The sequence below is a fragment of the Hordeum vulgare genome, chromosome 3H (genome assembly GCF_904849725.1).
Source record: "Hordeum vulgare subsp. vulgare chromosome 3H, MorexV3_pseudomolecules_assembly, whole genome shotgun sequence".
NCBI classification, from domain to species: Eukaryota; Viridiplantae; Streptophyta; class Magnoliopsida; order Poales; family Poaceae; genus Hordeum; species Hordeum vulgare.
This window is the reverse complement of record NC_058520.1, coordinates 248,002,879-248,008,737: the sequence shown is the minus strand read 5'-3', so window position 1 is coordinate 248,008,737 and position 5,859 is coordinate 248,002,879. Positions and strand designations below refer to the sequence as shown.

The window sequence follows — 5,859 nt, the reverse complement described above, 5'->3', positions numbered from 1 at the left end:
GGATTGGCGTCACTCAAGGCAAGGCCCTCGCGAGGAGTAACATCATCAAGACCCGCAGGGGGCTCCTCAGGACCCCCTCTGGAGCGGCCGATATTCCGAGGCAATGCTCGGCCTCAGGAGTGAGGGATGACGTATGGGAAGGACAGGCGAGCAGCAGACAACAAGACGACACAGTTTCCCCTTTAATGCAAATGGGGCAAGGACGTACCAGGGTTCTCAAGGCATCTTCCAAAGGTTTCCTTTCTGGTGCAACTCAGGATGGGAATGGGCCGGGTCGGCCCGCTGGGTCACTGGCCCGACCCAAAAAGTCAAGGCCAATGGGCCAAGTGGGTCGGCCTCGAAACATATATGGTCTAGTGAAGCCGGCACCGTGCAACCCAATGGGTCACACGGGTCGATCCCAGCCAGATTATCACCATGGCCTAGCCCCTGTCGATCTGTCCGCCTCCAGGTGCCCCCGAGGCCCCGAGGCCCCGAATCTCCCGGACCATCTTCGTCGCCGCCCTCGACCATCTCCGCCGCCACCCTCTACCGGTGGACGCCCTCGATCATCGCTGCAGCTGCCGAACGCCCCCGACCATCTCTGGTGACTGCTGCAGCCGGACGCCGGACACCCCCGACCACCTGTGTCAGTGTCGCCGTTGGACGCCCAAGAGTATCTTTGCTGTTGCCGTCATTTCGCCTCGAGTATGTCATCCCGGACGCTGTCGAGCACGCCATCCCGGTTGCCGTTCTCTCCAACTTGTTGGACGTAAGAATTTCTTGCTGGTTTCCTTCAAGATCCCGTTCACCTGCGCGATTCCAAGACCGAGTTGAATCTCATGTTATGCTCCTGCGTGATTCCAAGACCCTGTTGAATCTCAACTTCTAGCAGGAACACGCCAAACCAGATCTAACTTATTGATGGATGTCGTGCCGTGGTTGAGGTGCGTCCACTAGCAGCATATCTATTTGCGTGTGTTTGGTTCGTGTTGCTCCAGCTCGATAGGTGTCTATCTGTTCTGTTGGTCTATCTCCCGGCCCGTTTTGAGAATTGAGACGGAGCAGAGTAGCAGCAGCTGAAACTGTAATTTGATTTATGCTCGCTCATGGGAGTGGGAGTGCTTTCTACATATATATATATATGTATCTGTTATTATAGACAAAAACTAAGGCCGGTTCCTCATTGCGCTAATGCTTAATTATCCATGAGTTTCGTGTGCCAATCATGTTTTACTGTTCGCCTTTTTTCTGAACAGGAGGATAGCACACTAGGCTTCAGCATGCATAAATTGATATTGGAGGGTTTCATTCGATTTACCGCATTTAGTAAAAATGCGGTCAGATTTTAGTTACACCATTTAAAATTTTGTTCATGACATTATACCGGACTTGCAAGGTATTTGACATGTGTGAATAAGTTATGTGAATATCTGACTGGATAGTTAGAAAATTTCTCTTGAATAAGCTTTGACTTGCTTTGTCTAGTTGATTGATGCACTGCCAGCTGGGTCTCTAGCATTAAGAAAGCAACACATTTCTTCAGCGAACCCCTGCCTTTGATTTAGTGTGATTTCCTGGTGATTAAATATTTAAATTACTGCACTATGCATATGCGCTACATCAGCTATCAAGCCACCGTTTTTGCTACTAGTGATATCTTATTTCCGAAAACATGGAGAACTGGTCAAGTTTTATTGTTTTCTGTCAGTTGCTGTTCTATGTGATGTAGATCATATTACTATTTCCTGTCAGTTGCTGTTTACTGTTGTAAGTTCAGATAAATCAGCACACCCACCAAAAGCATGGCAAGTATAATTTGGATATAGCAATTCTATGTTTACTTGTTGCTCGATTTCGTAGCCAACCACTAACCACTCTGAGGTCACTAGGGTTTGAAAGGATTACATATATGTCAAAATATTTTGAGGTCACTGGATATTCATTTCCAATAAGGTCTTTGTTTTCAATTTCTGTTCATATATTTGCACATAATTACTCTTGTAACATTTCCTTGTAAATACAGACAATGAAGACTGAAGCTTTTTGCGGCAATTGATGTTAACCTCGAGTAGATGATGAAGCAAAAAGATGTCAGCTTTCTCTATAATTTAGTGAAGTTTTGAAATGTAATCGCTGCTCCTTGAAAGATGTAGCTTGATGCTCATTAAACCTGTAATATCGTCAACGAATTTGATTGTGATGTACTGGCTGTGAAAAGAGTTGAAAATGGACTTATGCTTCCTTTGTAACTTCTATTTAATTCATATTATCATGTCTGCTCATTAAAACTGTGGAAGTCTAGCTGAATTTTTGGGTCTTCCCTGGGTACCCAATGGGCCAACGAGGCCATATGATTTTATCATAATGGGTCGCCCCATGGCCCCTGAAATTGGCTTTGAGGGCACGGGGCCAGGTCCAAGACCAGGTCCGGGCCAACCCATTCCCATCTTGAGGTGCAACAAGGCCGTCGCCGCCCACCAGTAGGGTACACGTCATTCTCGGGCCCGTCCTTGCAACGCGCACAGCTACTTTGCAGGTGAAGACCACCTTTGGGCATGGGAGCATGTTCCTCTGTCCCCCTTTGAATTGGCCGTTGTGGGATCCCTTCCCACCGAAAGTATAAGGGAAGAGGATCGAGGCCTCCACTATAAATAGATGGTAGGTTGCTTCGTAGAGGGGGCGAACCATTCATCCTCCCATCAGCTCCACGCAAAACCACCCAGCCTCCGGAGGCTCCCAAGCACTGTACTAGTTCATCCACTAACCTCCCGGAGAGGCAATCCACCAAAGCAGGAGCAGGGTATTACGCTTCACAGCGGCCCAAACCTGGGTAAACTACCGTGTTCCTTGTCTTCCTCACCATCGAGTGAGTTCTTTGCCTTGTGCACCGTGTAGCGAGTCGGGTGAACCGAAGCTGCTAAGTGGTCTCTGCGAGCGCCCCTGAGTTCGAATACTTAGGGCTTTGCGGAGCCCGAAATCCGATATTTGGCGCGCCAGGTAGGGGGCGCGTGTCGGAGCATCCACGCCAGCAGCAGGAGCCAGATCTCGACTCGGCGATTCCATGGCAAGTGCAACCACCAACGGTTGTTGGTCTACGGTGGTGGACGGCGTCCGAGCGAGCAGGGCCACCCCTGCGGTCGCCTACATTCTTGGCGGATTACAGGCGCCACCTTTCGGCCGTCACGTCAAGCATTTCCAGCATCGCGTCGGGGGGGGGGGGAGAGGGGTGGGCTCACCCAAGGCCTAAGCTCCCGGAACGCCGCATGTGGCGAGAGGTCAACATCACCTTCGGCCCCGAAGATCACCCCAAGGCCATGACGGCCGCCGGGACGCTTCCCATGATGTGCGCGCTAACCATATCTAGTGTGGCCGTCTCCAAAACCCTCATCATGGTGGCGTGGGCCTGAACATCATCTCAGTGGGGGCATTCGACGTGCTGCGGTTACCCCGAGAACGGCTTGCACCCTCAAAGCCCTTGTGTGGGTGGTGGCAGGATCAGTCACCCCCATGGGAAGGATTCGCCTCCCCGTCACATTTGGCACCCGCTCCAACTTCCGTACCGAGCAGATCAACGTCGACATCGGCCATATCCACCTACCGTACAACACAATACTCGACTGCCCCACCCTCGCGCAGTTCTTGGCGGTGATGCACCTGGGCTACAACGCCGTCAAGATGCCCGGGAGTGGCGGCGTGCTCACCATCATGGGGGACATCAAGGACGCCTCACGGGTGCTCGAGCTCTCCCACAAGGCCGCGACCATGGCGCCTGCCAACCTCAGGGGCGAGGCGTGCGCCATGGAGGACCCACGAGACGTCCACGACATCGCGCCCGTGAATAAGAAGTAGTTGTTCTCCCAGGATCGGGCACAGACGAAGAAGGTTCCGGTGAATGAAGGAAGCTCGGCTCCCACCTTCACCATCGGAGCGAACCTTCCTCAAGACCAAGAGAAGGCATTAGTGGGTTTCCTCCGGGTGAACAAGGACCGTTCTCCTGGAGCACCTCCGACCTGGTGCGGGTCCTGAGGGACGTCATCGAGCACCACCTCATGGGGTGCCAAAACGCTCGTCCAATGGAGCAGAAGGCAAGGAGGCAAGCCCCGAAAAAGAAAGCGTTCATCGCTTAGGAGGTGCGCAAGCTGAAGGAGGCAGTGGTCATCCACGAGGTGCGCTACCCAGAATGGGTGGCCAACCTAGTGGTTGTCCTAAAGAAGTGCGGGAAGGAGCACATGTGCGTCGACTTCACCAACCTCAACAAGGCCTGCCCTCAGGACCCGTTCCCGCTACCACGCATCGACCAGATCGTGGACTCCACCGCGGAGTGCGATCTCTTGTGCTTCCTGGATGCATTCTCCGGCTACCACCAGATCAAGATGGCGGTGGAGGACGTCGAGAAGACATCTTTCCTCTCTTCGTGTGTGGTATGCTTCTACGAGTGCATGCCCTTCGGGTTGCGGATTGCCGAGGCAACCTTCCAGCGGCTAATGCACATCGCCCTGGGACCACAACTCGGGAGGAATGCAGGGGCCTACGTCGACGACATCGTGGTCAAGTCAAGACATGCAAGAACCTGGTGGAGGACCTGGAGGAGACCTTTGCCAGCCTTCGGGAGGTGAACCGGAAGCTCAACCCCGAGAAGTGCATCTTCAGGGTCCCGTCGGGCAAGCTGCTCGGTTTCCTGGTATCGCACCGGGGGATCGAGGCAAACCCAGTGAAGGTCAATGCCATAAACAATATGAGAACACCCACAACCCTCAAGGAGATGCAGAAGTTAGCGGGGTGTGTTACCTCTTTGGATCGTTCCATCTCCAAGCTTGGCGAGCGGGCCCTGCCTTTCTTCAAGATCATGAAAAGAAAGGGGCCCTTTGAGTTGACCTGGGAGGCCAACACCGCCTTCGATGAGCTCAAGCATTACCTCACGAGCCCATCGGTCATGGTGACGTCTCGCCCTCGAGAGCCTCTGCTTCTGTACCTGCTGCCACCCCCACTCCGCCATCGCCGCATTGGTGGCAGTAAGAGAGGAGCGAACCAGCAAGGGCGCTACTCATGAGCTCAAATTCCCCCGCAAGCGGAGGAACCTGAGGCCCAGACTATAGGATCGGGCCACGAGGAGCCCAACCCTCCCGAGGCCCCGGTTTATCCTCCAAATGACGAAACACCCCAACCTCTTGAAGTCGCCGAGGAGCATGACGCCCCGGGCGGACGCACCCTCGTCGAGCATCGAGTGTACTTCGTCAGCACGGTACTGTGGGACGCACGCTCGCGCTACCCCATGCAGCAGAAGCTCCTTCTAGTGCTCCTCGTGGCCTCGTGCAAGCTGCGTCACTACTTTCAAGGACACCCAATCAAGGTTGTCTCTGCCTACCCCTTAGAGAAGATCATGCACAACCCAAACGTTGTGGGAAGGGTCGCCGAATGGAACTTCGAGCTCTAGGCCTTCAACATCGAATTCAGCACGACCAGGGTCATCAAGGGAGCGGGCCTGGCTGACTTCATGGAGGAGTGGACAGACACACTGGGTCGGGGGCTGGAAGGGAGCCAATCCCTTGCCCCCGGTGTGGAGGCACTCGAGGGATGGACCATGCAATTCGACAGAGCCTTCACGCGAAGAGGAGCAGGGGCTGATGTCCTTCTCACTACCCCAATGGGAGACAAGCTTCGCTACGCCGTACAGCTCTGCTTCCAGCGTGGGGAGAAGTTCTCCAACAACATAGCGGAGTACGAGGGCCTCATCGTCGGCCTCAAGGGGGCGGTGGACTTGGTGTCCGGTGCCACACCATGATAGGCGACTCTCAGCTCCTCGTCAACTTCTCCAACAAAGAGTACACACCCAAGGACGAACACATGGAGGAATGTTTGCAAGAGGTACGTAAGATT

The 5,859-nt window shown here is 53.7% G+C and overlaps 1 long non-coding RNA gene across 1 annotated transcript; it reads left to right on the top strand.

Moving 5' to 3' along the window:
* The first annotated feature begins 377 nt into the window (after positions 1 to 377).
* On the top strand, positions 378 to 2,267 carry LOC123439841. Its single transcript, XR_006630191.1, has 2 exons — positions 378 to 926; positions 2,006 to 2,267. It is a non-coding gene; the product is annotated as an uncharacterized LOC123439841 (long non-coding RNA).
* The last annotated feature ends 3,592 nt before the right edge of the window (positions 2,268 to 5,859 follow it).